This window comes from Manis javanica, chromosome 5, assembly GCF_040802235.1.
Source record: "Manis javanica isolate MJ-LG chromosome 5, MJ_LKY, whole genome shotgun sequence".
NCBI classification, from domain to species: Eukaryota; Metazoa; Chordata; class Mammalia; order Pholidota; family Manidae; genus Manis; species Manis javanica.
In genome coordinates this window covers 60,915,644-60,934,020 of record NC_133160.1, presented here as the reverse complement: position 1 = coordinate 60,934,020, position 18,377 = coordinate 60,915,644, and positions in this window count along the sequence as shown.

Genomic DNA, 18,377 nt, shown 5'->3' with positions numbered 1-18,377 from the left:
GAAACATTTCAAAGCCAGAAAGTATATTTATGTGTTAACAAAAGGTTCTTTCTTTCCATGCAAACACTTGAAACTTCCAAAAGTATATACAAAATTAAAGTTAATGTGCTCAAAGTGTTTTTATTTGTGAGATTAAAAAAAGAAAACTTCTGTTATGTGCTTCCAAAAACTACTATAAGAAGTAGAGAAGATAATAAGATAATATCTGAAATATGGTTGATATTGTAGATCCCATGACAGATACTGTGTCATATACATATGATTAAACATCCTCAAATAATTTTAATTTATATAGATTTATTTGTTCTCTATGTTTGAAAAATTTATAGCTCATGACTAAGCATTTCTCCTCATTTCTTTACATGAAATAACATAACAAGAATAGTAGGCTAATGAAACTGCAGGAAAAGCAATAATTCAAATTAGAAGAGTTCTGCAAAATTACATAATCAATGATTAAGGCAGAGATAAAATTATTTGTCAAAGGAAGCTAAAAGATGGATTACCCTTGTTGAAGATATCTATCTCCCTTTTTATTTTGTAATTGAATAGGTTTCTGTTAATCATTTTGATTTTTCATGTCAAAATTTATTCTTGATTGTTTTCATTAAACATGTAAAATGTAGTATCTTTCAAAATAGTAAAACTACACCTGCATTTTCAGAGTATTCTAATTTTGTTTTGATATTTATTAGAGTGAATTTTAGTCTTATTCAATAATTTAAGTTTTAAAATACACTTCCAAAAAGGCTTTCATGAAAGACCACTATAAAGGAGAATGCTTTTCTAATTAGTAGAAGAATATTGCATCTAAGCAGAATATTTCAATGTACAGGAAAGGTGTTTTCCTCTAGCAAGTGTCTGGTGTTTATTTATATTTCCTTTTCATCACCATTATTAAGCAAAATAATAGCAACAACATTTAATAATTGCTGATATCCTCATGGCACTCTCAAGGAGGCTGAATAAAGTAAACGAAATATTCATGATTCCTGTCCTCTGAAAAAAAAATGTTTAATGTAAGCAACACTATTATGAAAATGTGTGTATGAACATACACACAGAAAACCACGAGGTTAGGATTAACCTAAATGTTTATTTGAAATGCCAGCAGCTAGAGAATTTGTTAGAAAACGGACTGCTCAGTATTTAAACGGACTGCTCAATATATATTTCTGTATCTACCTTGATCTTACTCACTGTTTTTTAGACTTTATCAGGAAGAATGACTCCACTTAATTGGGTCAATAACATAAACCCTGTCTTGTCACAATGATCTGCTCTCTAATACTCACTGAATTTGGACAGACTTTGGCTTTTTTTAAAAATTAATACATTTAGTTGATTTATCTTCTAATTTCAACCACCATTTCTATTTCCCATTAATATGGGCCTGATATCACTATAATGTTTCTTGACCTTTGATACCAAATACTTGGGACTTCAGATTTACAATCTCTGCTGCTGTTGTTTACTTCTCCCATGTCGCAGACCCGGTTCCTCTCAAGAATGTCGAATAGCTTATGGAGTTCTTGGGTTCAAGAAAAATAGGCTCAGAATTATATACTTTTAACTTACAGGGTTCAGGATTTTCTTAGCTGACAAGATATGGTATACAAGGAGAATAGTAAATAGAAAGAGATGGATTCTCCATTCCCTGGGGAGAATATTAATCTGAGATAATCAGCAAGGCAGATATTCTATATTTTTCCTATTTTAAAATGAAAAAAATAGACTATCAGGTATAAGGAATGAAACAATGTTTCAATATAAATTTTTGTATTCCTAACAAAGATTTAAAGTATCTTACCAACTGTGAAAGTAGTTTAGTATGCTTTTTGGCAGTGAAAGTTCATGTGATGAATTTATATATAAAAAATATCAAATTGCCTCATTAGGTTTTGTGACTGTAATCTCTATCAGTATCCTTAGAAAGTGTAGACAAAAGGGGATTTTAGATGAAAATACCTGAAGAAAATGTTTACAGGTAAGTATTTTATGCATATTTTAGGGGGGACATATGAAACTGAAATCAGGCTTGGTATAAATGAAATTAAAAGAATAATCACAGGATATATATTAACAAATAAATATGCTGAAACAACATTATAGAAATAATCATAAAACTAACTTCTGGTGGATGATTTGTGTGTTTTTTTTCCTAGAAAGCCTGACACTGACACATATAAAAAGAATAAATTGCTACTTCATTCTCAAGTGTGTTCTTTGTTTTTTTTGTGTGTGTGTTTGAGAATCATCGTTGAAATACAGTAAACTCGATTGTATTACTTTACGATATTATAAATGACAAACAGAACTCTAATAAAATTGTCACATATATTATTTAAATATGTAATTGTGAATTCAGGTCAATACATTTTGTAAAATTGTAACAGTATGAAAATGTGTTTTGTAAATCAACTTTGAAACTTTTCTTGTGTTTTTTTAATAAAATAATGTGTCCAAGTAAGTCTTATGCTGGCTTCTGACATAATGGTATAGAGATAAATGTTTAAAAAAGTAAAATCAATAGAGTGCTTTCTTAAATTCAAATGCAGCAAATTTGTTATGTAAAAAGCCCATGTTTGAGTAATAGTCTGAGTTGAGAAGTTTTAAAAATGTGGAAGGACTGATGTGGAAATGTTTTTTCAATTAAAATCACCCTTAATGTTGGTAATAAAAAGGAGAGAATACTTTCAAAGTATTGTGGTCTTAATTTTTTTGACTAATGGAAAATTTGGAACTGACTAACCTTTTATTATCAACTGGGTAAAGTTAATTATTGCAATCATAAATGCTAAGAATGAAATTTCTTTCATAGCTGGACTATAGCTGATTCAGTTTTGACACTGTATTCATAACTGTAAATCATGTAGCCTTTCACAACAGTAATTTTGTTTAAAAATTATACTGGATTTACTTGCAAGGGAGAAAAAAGATGTTAATTAGATGATAATCTACATCTGGAATTCTGCATCATAAAATTGTCTCACCCTGATTTATATCATTTGAACGATTATATTAAGATTTTGGGAGCAAAAACAAACAATGTAACTTTTTTAAAATAAGGTTTTCCTAAATTAGAAGAGTTTTCCCTAATTTACATCTAATTGTTGGGAAAATTGGAAATATAGGATAATTTATATTTAGTGCTACATAAAATCTTATCTGCAGTTAATCTCCAACTGACAAATTTAAAATGAATACAACAAATCTCATTATCTAAAAACTTTTGAAACATAGCTTTTCATCCAGAGAAATTGTTGTACAGGGGAAAAATAATTCAGTTTTTCCTGTTGAGTCAATTAATTTTTATTCAGTAAGATATGGACCTCTCTCCAACTCACTATTTCTATTTCTTAAGTTAAGACCTTGGAGAAAAATGGAGACTGAGAGAAGGGCAGAGTTCAGTGTTCTCTTTGCACCTGTATGCTGTGTAAAGAAGGGAATTATTTTATGACCTCTGCTTAAGCCTGATGCCTCCCCCTTTAAGATATTTTTGCATGTTCCCATTTTGCTTGCAATATTTTATTAATAATTTTGGCTGTATATTTTTGTATGTTATGCTTTGTAGGCAGAGTAGTTCTTTGGTTTGTATTGACTCATAATTAATTAAGAGCAGGGTGACCTTCACTGTTCAAGAATAGGGCAGCCTCCAAAAGAGTGGTTGGTCTATCATTTAAGAAATCTATTTCTATCTTAGCTCATTTATCTGATATCTGATGCTAAATCAAGTAAGAGAAAATGGTTATACCCTTATAATGGAAAACATGGCTGGCATGCTTAAGCATCTCATGGACTGAGTGTATCTATTTATGTATCTATCTATGTATCTATCTATCTATTTATCTATCTATGTATTTATCTATCATCTGTATATCCTCTATCATCTATCTCTCTCTCAATCATCTATCTATATCTATTTATCTATCATCTATCTTTCTATTTCCATCTATCATTTATCATCAACTAAGAGACAGTGTAACCACCTATTTCTCCTCAGTAAACCAATGTCATCTTCTATATGCTGTTTCTGATTGTCTTTCTAGTTCTTCTGTAAGTATTTATTTTGTAAGCATGTAAATAATGTTTACTCATAAGGCTCTTGAATTTAAAAATTAATATTAAACACCTATTCACATGTTGTATTCATTTAAGAAGTCTTTAAATATAAGATGAGTAATTTTCCTCATTCTATCTAAAAATCAATACCAAGGTATAAACTCAGTAATGAAGTCAACTAGAAAAATACAGGGAAAAAGCATTGAATACGGAATCATAAAGTAAAATTCTTACAGTCTGCATAAACTGTTTTATATATTCTGGGTCCCATACCAACTCATATATAAGACAGTTGTCTTTAAGCTCCATTCCAGGTCGTTGTTCAAAAATAATAAAAGCTACTGAATGTTATTCACTTCTGATATTATATTTGCTCCTGTTTGGAAGTTATTGTATCCTTTTTTTTCCAGCTACCATGCATGTATGATATGTTATTCTGGTTAAATTGTTGCAGTGATTTTTGTAAAGCAAATTATGATGCCAAATATTTACAAAATCAATTTAACCTTAATTTTTTGTAGAAAAAAATCAGGGTCTATTGAAACCTCTAAAATTATGTATGTGAATAACGTATAGTTTTATTTTTTCATAAAAGATACTAATGGGTAAAAATGGCTATGTCAATTAGAATAATGATTGATTTTGGTAAAAATTAGAAATAGTTTATTAAAACTTGGAAATAATTTCAATAAACATAAATAATAAATTGATTCTGAAATAATGAATATATATGGGACTTAAGATGATATTAAGAATGAGTCGGTGATTAAATTTCTAGGCTCATATGACTGTCTTCTCCTGGAATTTTTTTTTACGAGTTGTAAAACCTTGGGCAAGTAATTTCTAAGTCTCTGCTTTCTCATATATAAAATGAAACAGTAATCTCTACTGTAATGATAATAAAACTCAAATTGAGCAATGTAATTATGCTTCTTTGTCAGTGCCTGGCATATAGATCTCAATAAATTATCAGCTACAGTGACTATATAAAGAAGGATAATTCAAATTAGTGTTTGTTTGCAACCTGTTCCTTTGTTTGGTATTCATAAGCATTTATAACAAATTAAGAGTGTATATATAAATATAAGTATCACACTTCATCTTCTAATTCTACAGTGAAATAATTAATGTTAATCTCAAAAAACATTGAAATCTATTTTATTCCTTTTATATAATTCTTAAGTAAACTTGTGAAGAACCCACGTGAATCTTAAATTTTTTAGAAAATTTTGGCTTAACTTCATTGTAGTGAACATAAGACATTACTTAATAAGTATGCTTATGTGTAATTTGAAGAGATCTGATTCAATAAATGCTGCTTTATAATGGTTTTATGCTTAGTGTTGTTGAATTAAATCATATATATATTGGAAGGGGATACAAATTCACCTGGTATTCATTCTGCATAATCTTTGTTCCTCACTAAAGTGCTATCAAAGACTTTAAAGAAGGGAACTGAAAAATGTTACATATCAAAATGACAGATTACAGAGGAAGGTTTGCTTTCTGTTCTTTCCTTATGCATCAGGAATATATAGTTGTATCATAACATTTGGGCTTTTTTGTAATTTTTAATGATAATTGCACCTCTCAGGTACCTAGTTGTTTGGGCCTGGTTACAACTCTGGTTATAGATAAGAAGGAAAATTCTTGAAGTTCTCATCATTGCTAGTTGAGATGAGTTTAAGGGAAAAATGAAAAGGCTCATGCATCACAGGAGAAAAGTGACCATATGTGTGTACAAGAAGTTGTACAAGGGTTGTGCAGCTGCATTGGGGTAAAGAGGGCAATGCCACCCAGAGGAGCTCTGACCTGAGATACCAGCCTGCTCGCAGGCAGGATTAGGAAGATGAGGAACATGGCCTGGAGCAGTACTAGAACCCAGGTTGGGTAACAAGAAGAGGAGATTCTGGCAAGTGTTTCTGGATAGAAAAAAAATCTACTAGGTGAATTTCAAGATTCCCTTGATCTTTTCTGACCTGAGAATATATCCCACTAAGATATATAGTGAGTGTCAGTGTACTGTTTTCCAAAGTTAGTGACACTATTTCTTTGAGAGGAATATTCAACAACTTGGTATTTATTTGGGTTTTACTTTTTGTTTTTATTTAATTTTATGACATATTTATTTCCTGCTTTATAATTATTTTTATTATACAAACATTTACTTAGTTAAAAGTTTAAAACTATATAGAAATGCATATTAGGTGAAATTTTGCTCCCATCTCTATATTCACCACATTCTCATCTGTCTCAAACTCAATTTTCTGCTGTATACAAAAGAGGTTATTGATTTTCAATTTATTCAGCTTTTTTTTTTTGGTAAAAAATAGTGTTTACTTCCAAGCTCTTTGCATGTTAGAACTAAAACAAGAAACAGCTTGTTTTTAACCAACAGACTATGAAAAAGGTAATAGGATGCTCCTGCCATCAGTATATTATGTAAAATTTGAACTTCTGTCTTGCTACATGACTGTTTCCTGCCTTCTCAGCTTCTACTCTTTGAGAAAGGAAGGGTACATAATGGAGAGGCCCACATGACAATGAATTCAGGGCCTCCAACCAATAACTGGTAGGGAACTGGTTCTCTCAATCTTAGAATCTGCAAGGAATTGAATCCTGCCAACTACCAAGAGAGTTTGAAAGGGGAGTGATTCTTCCCTAGTCTGGTCTTCCACTGTGATCCCAGTACTGTACCACCCGTAATGGAAGTCTTGTGATAAACTCTCAAGCTGAGAACACAGTAAACCATCACTGGATTCCTGACACACAGAATCTGTGAGATGAAAATGTGGGCTGGCTCTTAGCTAAGTTTGTCCTAATGTGTTCGGCAGCAATGAAATTCTTATATAAAAATTTGTATATTGGTCACATTTATAAATTTATTCATGTTAAATTACTAGGAGTGGGATTTCTGGGTCAAATAAATGCATTTGTATATTTGATGAATGTTCCTCAATCCCTTTCAGAGTTGTTATAGCATTTTATACCGCTTGAGCAATATATGAGTCTGGATATTTCTGTACAGCTTAACAAATAGAGTGTTTTTAAAGCTTTTTTTTTTCCAGTTTTATGTCAAAAATAATATCTGTGTTTTAATTTAAATTTCCTATGTTTTATGATTATAGTATATGTATTGACTGTTCATATATTTTTCCTTTTTTCCCTTGGTGTTTGTTCTTTTTTAATTCTTTACCTTTAAAAAGATCTTTATATTTCTAGGTCATTAGCTCTTTTTATCATCCATTATTAACAAATATGTTCTCCAAATTCACCATTTGTCTTCAAGTTCTGAGTTAATATGGTGAAAGAAGATTTACATGAGTAAGGAGATACAAAATTTACTAATATTTCAGTAATACAAGCATTTGAGAAGCCCATGGGAAGAAGGAAGAGGTCTAGGACATTCTGAGGGACTCCCAAGACCCAAGACCCTCTTTCTCATATTGAACACACATTTTCTGACCTAGTAGATGAAATCTGTAATGTAATACAGGGGTGATTGTCTCATTTATCTAGAAATTGTTAAATTATGAACTATTTTTGAACAAATGAACTGGGTAAACTTTGTTCACCCTGGAGTGTTATATGCTTATATGACATTCCCCAGAGAGCCAAACATGCAAAAATCCAGTTACCAAGGTGGGTTTATAAGGGAAATCCTTATATGTTTTAGTCTATTTATAGCATATAGGAAATTAGATTAGTCACCTGTGTGCTTAACCCCAGTAATCAGGAAAAGAAATGGATCTCTGTTCAGCTATTTGGATCCTCATCTCCTTTATCTTCGTAGTGTACCCTCTTACCTTGGTCAAGATCTCTTGGTCATACATTTTCCTTGAGTATTTTCTCATTATTTGCTGCAATATCTTCTTATATAAAGAAGTCTGCTAATATTGAAAAAAAGAAGAAAACAGGATTTGAACCACCCAGTGAACAGTAGGAATTCATATAAAACATGTTAATTGTGACTGTATCTCTTCATAGCTCTGTTTTTATTGTATCAGTTTAGGTAGTCAGGTACATCCATTAACCACAGGCATTTGAAGGTTTTTTTTTATATTGAGTGGAACATTTAATATGTGTGTAATTTTTCTAAGGTTAAATTCATTTCAGTTCCTAGCCAATCAGTTTCCATGCTATCACATTAATCAGGGGCCTCAACTCAGCTTACCAAAGTATTTTCTCATATTGAAGATCACTATTTTTCACACTTCTCAGTTTCATTTAATTTTATCAGTGAACTTTCAAACTCTTTGTTATACAACATATCTATAACAGACAGATAAAAGTAATGTTTGACATATATTTCACTTAAAATTACCACATCATTCTCCATTCCTTCTCCCACAAAAAGACCTCTTTTTTTTTGTACCTTATATTTGCACTGACTGATATTATTACTAGAAGCCAATTTTGGATTCTATATAGTATATTGGCATAACCGTTTCATAGATCTCATAGTACAGATTTTTAAAGATACCACTAGATGTGACACAGTGTAATAGCTTTATCTGCTTAATTTCATCAGTTGAACCTCAGAAAAGATAAATTATAGAAAATAAATTATATGTGGTAATTGGACCATAAACAACTACAATAAAGACCACAACTTATTTCCTTCATTTCTTTGACTTTATTCCCCAGCAAACTAAGCCACTGAACTTTAAAGACATCAAATTCCATACCGATTAGAAATTCAATTCTATTTACTGGTTATGGCTACAAGCCAGCCTCCAGCACTGTTGCTGGGTATCAAGTTCCTTGGGTCTTTATTTCATTATTCCATGTAATTAAAGTTTTGTGGTTTCTGCATACGGACTTTGATCTGCAGTTTTCTGGAAGAGAGTTCCTATGAATTATCCTATCTTGATTAGAAAGTCTTTTTTTTAATCAGGTTTATGAATCTCAAGAAATATTTTTATCCACCTGACTCAGTCTGAAAGATATCTGCAGAACGTTATAATGGCAAGCCCAGTGTTAAATCAAACCACCATATATGTTGTTGGCTTAGGAAAGTTCCCTTAGGAAAATGATCTGTACCAAAACGACCCTTTGCTATGAAATTGCAATTGAGTATACTCAATACTGAACAAAGTTCTATTGGAGTGTGCCATAAAGATCCCTATACGCGTTTTGTCAGAATAGTCTCTCATTTCCCATTGCCAAGCCCAGCAAAATGTATCTCTCTCGATGTTCTATTTCCATTAACCTTAAGTGATTTCATCTCCATACACACTGGATTTACTAATCGGAGCATGTTAAACTGTCATAAGCCAGGAGTGCAGCAGCAAAGTGTTCCCCATCTCACCGAGACAGATGTCATAGCGGCTCAGCATCCTGACTGACAGCCACAGAAAGTGTAGAAGATTGGCTCTACGTCTTCTTTTGATCTATTGATATGGTGTATATTACCTAGTTCAGGACATCTGAAAATTAATCAGAAGGCATGTGTCACTTGCTTTCTAAACAAAGCATCCTTAGATAGAGCTTGAAGACCAACAGAAATCCAAATTTCTTTCTCAAGAGAAAACCAGTTTGGAGATTTCTTCTAATACCAGCCACTAGAAACATATCACATGTGAGAGATAACAAGAGAGACGCCAAGAATTTTATCTCTTGGCAGAGGTGACAGAACCGAAGTGGCATGATTACGTCTCAATCTGTAGTTAACATCATTTGTATTCACCTTATCCATCTCCTATGATTTTTCATTAAATACCTATTTGAATCACACCATCTTCTTCCCTTCCCCTAATCATGCTCTACTATTTTAGGTCAGCAAAGCTGCTAGATATTTTTAAACATCACTAATATTTCTACTGTTTTCCACCCCAGGCAGAAGTCATGGGATTTGACAAATAAATAATAATAGAATATATAAAAACAAAGAAAGTAATTGTTAGAAAATCTAACACCATAGTAACAAATTAAATTTTTCTATGTGTAGTGCTCATTAAAGATTTGAAGGTTATTTGAGAAATTCAACATCAGTTAATGATTAAAAATAAAAACTCGAAGTCTCTTTCATCTATCCCTGCTTCCCTTCATCTTTTCCATCCTTTTCCTTTGCTCTTTCCCTCATTTTCACATGCTCTCTAATTCTCTAGCTTCCATCCTTCTACTATCTATGGATAAACTTAAAACTAAAGTCTAGATGTTGAAATAGCAGAAGGGTAAATTAGGATTAAATACAATTAAAACAAGTAAACTCAAAATCACTACTCTCATTTATCATTTTTTCTGGAATTACTTCAAATTCAAGCAGTCAAGAAAAATAATTAAAATAATAGAAATGATCTATTTATACAAATTCATAATTATCCTATATGTTGTGATTTAGTTTTTGGAAAATCTATACTAAAACAAAATAAAAAAATATGTACAGTAACAAATGCATGTAAGATTAGTTGTAATGAAATTTATATATAATTAACAATAGCTTTTCTCTACATGAAAAATAACTGGTCCAAAATTTAACAAAAGAAAATAATCTTATTTATAATAACAATAAAAATTGTCAAATTAGTCACTATAATCACTTAAGAAACAAAAACTTTAGCAGAAAATCTTTTAAATTATTTTGATTTAATCAAATAAAAAAGATATAAATAAAAGAGATATGAAGTGTCTATAGAGAGAAAAGGTCAACACTTTAAATACATCAATTCTCATATCAATCATTTTAATGTAACTTTACAAAAAACTTTATTTTTTCCTTTTTAGACCTGGTAAAGTATGTTATAAAACTCATAAGTAAAAGTACAGGAAAAGAGAAAGTTTTGGACAATGGAAAGTAAAGTTCAAAGATTATACTAATAATTTTGGCTACTGGCATACAAATAAGCAAAATGTTCAAGGAAATAGGATAATGGGTAAAATAAGTAAAATATATATGAAAATCCAGTCCAAAATAGCAAGTGGGGAGACCCTAAATCACCTCCTTCCAGAGACACACCAAATCTACAACTATAAATGGAATATTTTCCACTGAAAAAGAACTAAAAATTAGCATAACAGCTTCTTCTACAACAAGGGATAAAAGGACTACATTGAGATGTTTAGAGAGGTCAAGATGACATCTCACAAATATTCTCAACCCATGAGTAGGGTTTCTCTGCAGGGAGGGATCTCTTAGGCTCAGAGCCTATCCCTGAGGAGAAAGGAGTTTGTGCCCCACATTGGGCACCCCAATCCTGGGGTCTATACCAAAGTGATGAGACCAAAACACATCTGGCTTTGGAAACCAATAGTCCTTATGCCTAGGGAACAGTGGTGTGTGTGTTGGGCTGGAGGGCTCTTACATACTCCTTTTTGGATGTATGTCCATGGCTTTTGCATGGACTTACCCAAAGAATCAGCACAAAGGCAGCAGTTTGAGAATTATATATGAAGGTGATTCAGCTGCTAATACTAAAGCATATGCTGGTAGGATAGGGGATAGTTGGGATTTTCCTCAGAGATGGAGGCATTGAAGAGTACCATTTTTTACACTCTTCCTTCTACATTGCAAGCACAAGCAGGCACATGCAGACCCAACCTTTCTAAAGCAAAAGACATACCCTGCCCCCATGCTCTTCTCCAGAATTGCTAAAGTTTGGAGGGAGTCCATACTATCCAATTCAACCTACAGATTCAGTTCAATTCCTATCAAAATACCAGTAGCATTTTTTGCAGAACTACAATAAGTACTCCTAGCATTTGTATGCAACCCCAAAAGACCCCAAATAGTCAAAAGAATCTTGAAAAAGAACAAAGCTGGAGGTATCATACTTCCTATTTCCAATGGTACTACAAAGCTATAGTAATCAAAACAGTATGGCATTAGCACAAAAATAGGCACAACTCAATGAAACAGAATAAAACCCACACATATGTAGTCAATTAATTATGGCACAAGAAGCAAGCATATACAATCGAGACAGGACAGTCCCTTGAATAAATGGTGTTTGGAAAACTGGATGTTTAGAATGAGCTAAACCATTATCTTACACTGTACACAAAAAATAACAGAATAGATTAAAGACTTGATTGTAAGACGAGAAATCATAAAACTCCTAGAAAAATCATAGTCAATGAGCTCTTTGACATTGTTTTGATGATTTTTTTTCTTGGATCTGATGCCATAGGCAATGGCAATAAAAACAAAAATAAATGAATGGGACATCATACCAAAAAGCTTTTGCCCAGTGAAGGAAACCATCAACAAAATAAAAATGCAATCTTTTGAATAAGAAGAATTTGCAAGTGATACCTCTGAAAAGGAGCCATATCTAAAATATTAAAACACTCATACTGAAATACTGAAAGAGCAACCAATCCAGTTAACATGTGCAGAGGACCAGACTAGACATTTTTCCAAAGAAGGTATACTGATAGACAAGAAGCACATGAAACAATGCTTAACATTACTAATTACCAGGGAAATGGAAATTAACAGTATGATGAGATATCATCTCACATATGTTAGAATGTCTATTGTTAAAAAAGAGAAAACAAATACTAAGTTCTGCATAGGTTGTAGAGAAAAGGAAACTCTTGCACACTGCTGGGAATATAAATTGGGTCTGCCACTTTGGAGAACAGTATGAGAGTCCCTCAAAAAATCAGAGGGGAAAGGTGTTGAGGGTAGATGAAAAGGTTCAGGGCATAAATTGCATGGTGATGGATGGTAACTAGACTTTGTGGTGATCACTTTGTAGAATATGCAAATATCAAATTATTATGTTGTATGACTGAAATTAATATAACATTATATATTAATTTTAACTCAATAAAATAAGTAAAAGTAATAGAGGGGATAATTTTTATTAGTAGGCACTTCATGGAAGAAACAGCCAGGTAAGAGTTTAAAAGAACGTCATCTTTATTTGCAAAATGGGAATTACAACTTAAATGAACTAAATGTCATCCTGATCTATCATACTTCAAATACTTGCAAATACTTCAAAAAGATGGAGCCAATGAGCAATTTGCTTTGATTATAAGTAAGCAGCCATCCTTATAAACTTCTGGTATAAACTTTAAGGACTTATTGAAATATTTATCAAATTTTCTTTAATCCAGTATTTCCACTATAATAACTATCCTACAGAAATATTCACACACACAAATACATACATTTATGTGTATGTGTGTGTATACATGCGCTTATATATATATATATATATATAGATGTATGTATATACACATATGCATGACTACATACATTTTTGGTCTTTGGAAACAATATAAATATTCAAAAGTTTAAAAGTTGAGTGTTGTCAATAAAGTCCTCTCTGATTAAATAGTATTTAAGCAAAGGCCTAAAAGAAGTGAGAGAAATAGCATACAAATGTCTGTAGAGAGAATGACAAGTTCAAAGGTTATGAAGCAAAAGTTTGCTTGATAGGTTTGGGAAACATCTTGGAGGACAATGTAGTTGGGTTACAGTGAGTTGTCAAGAGATTATTAAGGAAGTGGGTGAGTGGTAGAGGGATTCCACATCATGAGAAGCTTTTTAAAGGCCAAAAGCTCACTGCCTTTACTCTAAGAGGTAATACAAGAAACTGGTAATACAAGACTATACACTGTGAGTAACACAATGTATAGTCTACCATTAACTGTACATTCAAGTGTAACATAAAATTTTATTTTCAGACCTTATTACATAGGTATAGGTTTCTGGAAGATTATCTGAATAATTTTAAATGGATGGTTTAGGTTACTATTGCACTTTAATTTACTATTTTTTTAAATCAAAAACTAGCATGGTGCAATGGAATTAGTGCTTAAAGACAGGGAATATAGACAAAAAATAATTTTATTATTTAATTTTTAACATCATTACCTAGAGCTTGCCTTGTCCACCCAGCTTTATAATAAGCATTTAATAAACTAATGTACAAATGTGACTGATATAGGATACTGGTACTCAATTAATCTATCAGCCAATTGTTTTACAGAAACTTCATGCTTAAAATTGTGGATGTATTGATTCAAACTTCTACTTATTATCTTTGGTAATTTATTTAGTATTTCAGGGTCTCTGTTGCATAATGTAGAAAATAATGAGACCAAACCTGCAGTGTTAACTGTTTGAATTGAAACTGCTAAGTTTGCATATGAGGTTTTTCAAAAGCATATAGAACACAGGAAGATATATCACGTAGTGAGGTTTTACATTTTATATATATACCACACACACAATATATCTAGTTGTCAAAAAATAAAGTAATGCTCTTTTACTAAAATTTGTATGGAGAAATGTGATCATATACTAATGCACTGATGTATTGACCAGAAGGGGTAAAATTTAGCTTACAACAATTGTTTCTAGTGTTCTGGTGGTCTAAAAAATTATTTTAAAAAAGCTGTGGTTGGCAACTACTCAACTGTTTCCCCCATGATCTGACTATGACATATAGTAGATACTTAATAAATGTTGATGAGTTATTTATGAGGTAGCATTTAGAGATGAATGAAGGAAATGCAGCAATTGTCAGATAAGCACACTTGGGCACAGTAACTGATCAACATCAATTATAAAGAACAAATGTCATCAGGTTATGTCCTCCTTATCCTGAAGCCTCAGGAATTGGCTACACTCTCCCCAAGAAACAAAGAGAAAACCAGTTTATGAGGGAGCACTGGAATCTGGGCTCTTAAACAATCATTTCCATGAGGTGTTTCTAAGAAACATATTCCTGTATTAAAATATTTACTATTAAGTACTTGTATATTTTGCTGGAGACAAAGCAAGTCATTTAATAAGTGAAATCTTAAAATGCAGATTATTGAGTGATTTACCAAACTGGTATAAATGAATGCTAATTAAACAATAATTAAAGGCAAAATATAGTTTTTTTGTCTTATCTTTACCAAGATTATAGGATAGAAGGCATGTGTTACTATGGTGGAATGGAACATTTGCCTTGATAACTGTCAGAGATTAACCATTTTTGTGATTAAACCTTATTTAGTATATATTTTGGTATATGTTATCAGACACCATGTAGCATATGCTTTTAGTATGTTTTATCATAACTATGTGACAGATGAACTGTTATCTGCTTATAAAAATTAACATTACCAATGCATGTTATGTCTCCTGTCATTTCTAAATCATGAGAATATCACAAATATTTTTGAATTTGTAAAAGTATATAGAACAAAGTAAAAATTTAACTTTATGTAGTTGGAAAGATTTCTCTACCCCTTAACTGTATTTGACTTTCTTAAAAATATCTATTATTAAAGTAACTTAGGGTAATTAGTTACATTTCCTAAGTTATCACAAAAAAAATGAGATTATATGTTCTTTTGTAATATCTTGATATTAATGTTTAAAGCAGGATCCAAAATAACTAAAATTTTAAACCTGTTTCTGCTGGTAAATGAGTAAGATGAGAAATTTTATTGTCACATTTGCTAATACTGCCTCATCTAATTAGGTTGATTTATTATTACTTCTTTTAAAAAGTGTATTTTGTTGTTTCTCTCTGAGTATTAACAATGTCATATTTGCCAATTATTCAAGATTCCTTAACAGCCAGTTGTCATTTCATATTGTTTAGTTAAATGATCAACCCTGTTGCAAGTGATAATAAATATGGCCAATTACCAAAAAAATTAAAAAATGCTCATTTTAATAGCCATGTATTAATCAGATATTGACACCTCTTTTGGTTGTCAGAGCTGGGTTTAATCTGGTGCAAATTTGGTTTATGTTTAATGTAGTATACCTCTAAACACCTATTTTGGGGAAATGGTCTCTTGATCATATTGATGATTTAAAAATATAACATTCAAAATAATTAGGGTAGTTTTAAATGAAATATTTGATAGAATAAGCATATTCAGTTTATAATAACTACTTATAGTTCTGCCAGTCTGAGAATGCTTTAAAGTTTGTAGGGTTTTAAAATAACATAGGTTAAGTCTGTTTTTTATAGACTAAAAACACATTTTTCAGAATCTAAACTGCAGTTAAATGGTAATCATATATTTGATATATGGGTATGTAAAAGGACTTTGACAAGATATTCATTCCTATTTGAGCTTTTAATGATAAAGAATGGCTTAAGAGGGAAAAAAAGAAATGTCTCTTCAGCTAAGGTAAATGATTTTTAAATTCCGCCAGTGCATTCACATGTAATCAGAAAATAACAATGTGCAAATATAATGGTTATATATTAGTATAGACATGTATCATATTTTTTAATTTGTGAAGTATAATTTATATCTGTGCAATGTTTTCAGACAAACTAATTTGCTGAATCTAACGTTTTTCTTATTTCATGAAGTAAAATTTTAATATATTAGTATGGCTGGCTCCTTAAATTTGAATAGCATCTGACAATAATCAAATGAAAATTTGCTCTATTTTTCTTTAAGAGAATACAGCCTCTTTTGTAGAGCAAATCTTGATATTACTTAATATTTTAGGATTTTGCTTTGTAATTGTTTATTTTTCAAACCTTTTATTGAGATATCACACACATTCACAAAAGTACACAATTCATTGAATATATTGTTTTTGACTTTCACACTTTTATAATCAGAACCCAGTTTGGTAAATAGAACTTGATAAGAATTCAGAAGCTCTCCAAAGTACCTTTCCAGTCACTCCCCCACCAACAGTAATAAACATTTTGACTTATAGTAGTATCAATGATGTTTGCTTGTTTGGAAACATTACATAAATACAATAATACAGTATGTATTGTTTTGTGTGTGATGTCTTTCTCTAATGATTATGTTTGTGAGATTAATTGGTTGCTATGCATTGTAGTTTTCTATTGTCATTATGTGTATGTATCATATATTATATTATTGTATAATATGCCATTTTATGAATGTATCACAGTGTATTTATCCATTCCGCTCTTGATGGACATTTGGGTAGTTTCCAGTTTGTTGTGTCAAGCAGGTGAAGACTAAAGGAGTCTCATACTGGCATTCTTACCAAGTCAAACAGCCTGCTATATGGCAGTGAGGACCTTAGACGAATTTCCAGAGGATCTATACTTATTAAAGCCCACTGACCAGATACCACCAGTAACACACGTGCAGTTAAATAAAGTTTCGGGTATATTGATTTGTTGAAGCAATGGAGAAAGCAAAGGAGAACCATGGGACATCTCACTGGGGACTCACTGAAGGTTATGGAGGGCTGGATTTAGCTCTGTGATTCATCAGAATTTGTAAATCAGTCAAATTCCAGTTCCATTATTTTCAGAACATAATTCTTTTCAGAGTTAATATTTGGATTATCAGTGGTCTTGATATACATGAATATAAATGACTTTAGATAATCAATCTACCTTATGTTGTGGGTTGGTATTGTTTGTTTATTTTGAAAGTAGTGCTAGAATTTAGAAAGTTGTGGTTTATGGTAGGTTTTTTTTTTACTTTACTAATTTTTATGCATCAGGAAGACAGTGAAGCAGGAGTCAGTAAGCTGTGTGTACTTAATAATTCCCTGCTGCCATAACAATTTCACTTCAATTTTTAAAAATTATTGTTAAACCAAATACTTCCATGCATATCAATGCCAATTCATTTAATCAAAGTCTGTGAGAGGAGAAAATCTATACATTCAATTTAGAGAAAATAAAGAAATGATTTGGAAAGAACAGTATCATTTCAAACTCTTTTCATGTTTCTTTTTGAGACTTTAAAACTTTCACTCAAGAAGTGACTGTTTTTAGGACAAATAGTTTCCCAAAAGATAAATTACTACCACAAACAAAACAAAACAAAACTCTCCTATTATCTCTAATACAATAAAGTTTAAGAACTTGATGGTCTGCAAGAGCATTGGTACTTATGAAGATCTTTTCTTTCTATACTAACCATAGAAGTGGGAATAGATCTCTATGGTAATCTACAAGGGAAAACTGCAGAAGTGAAGAAATAACCTGCTGCTACATCTCTAAAAAGTCTACAAATGCTTTAAATTGTAGATATTAAGTAGGAAAAACTGTTAAGTAAGGAGATGTGATTAGTTCTCAAAAGTTTAGGCAGGTAATAACTAATACCCTCATTGATTTCAAGAATTTGTCTTCAATTTAAATGTTTCATAGCCTGAGAGCATATGTTTCCACAATTCTCATAAATGCTTGAGCAAACACTTTGGAGAATGGCATGCTTGTTTTCCTTTTTATTACAACCTGTACCCAGTTCACATGAGGCCAGTGGATTTACAGAAGAAAGTACCACTTCAAACCTGAGATAACCTAGCTGTCTGAGGTCTTGGCAGATATGGGATTTATGAACATATTAGAAAAAACACCCCTTTCTCAAGGCATCTTCAGCCTTGTGCTAGAGATCAG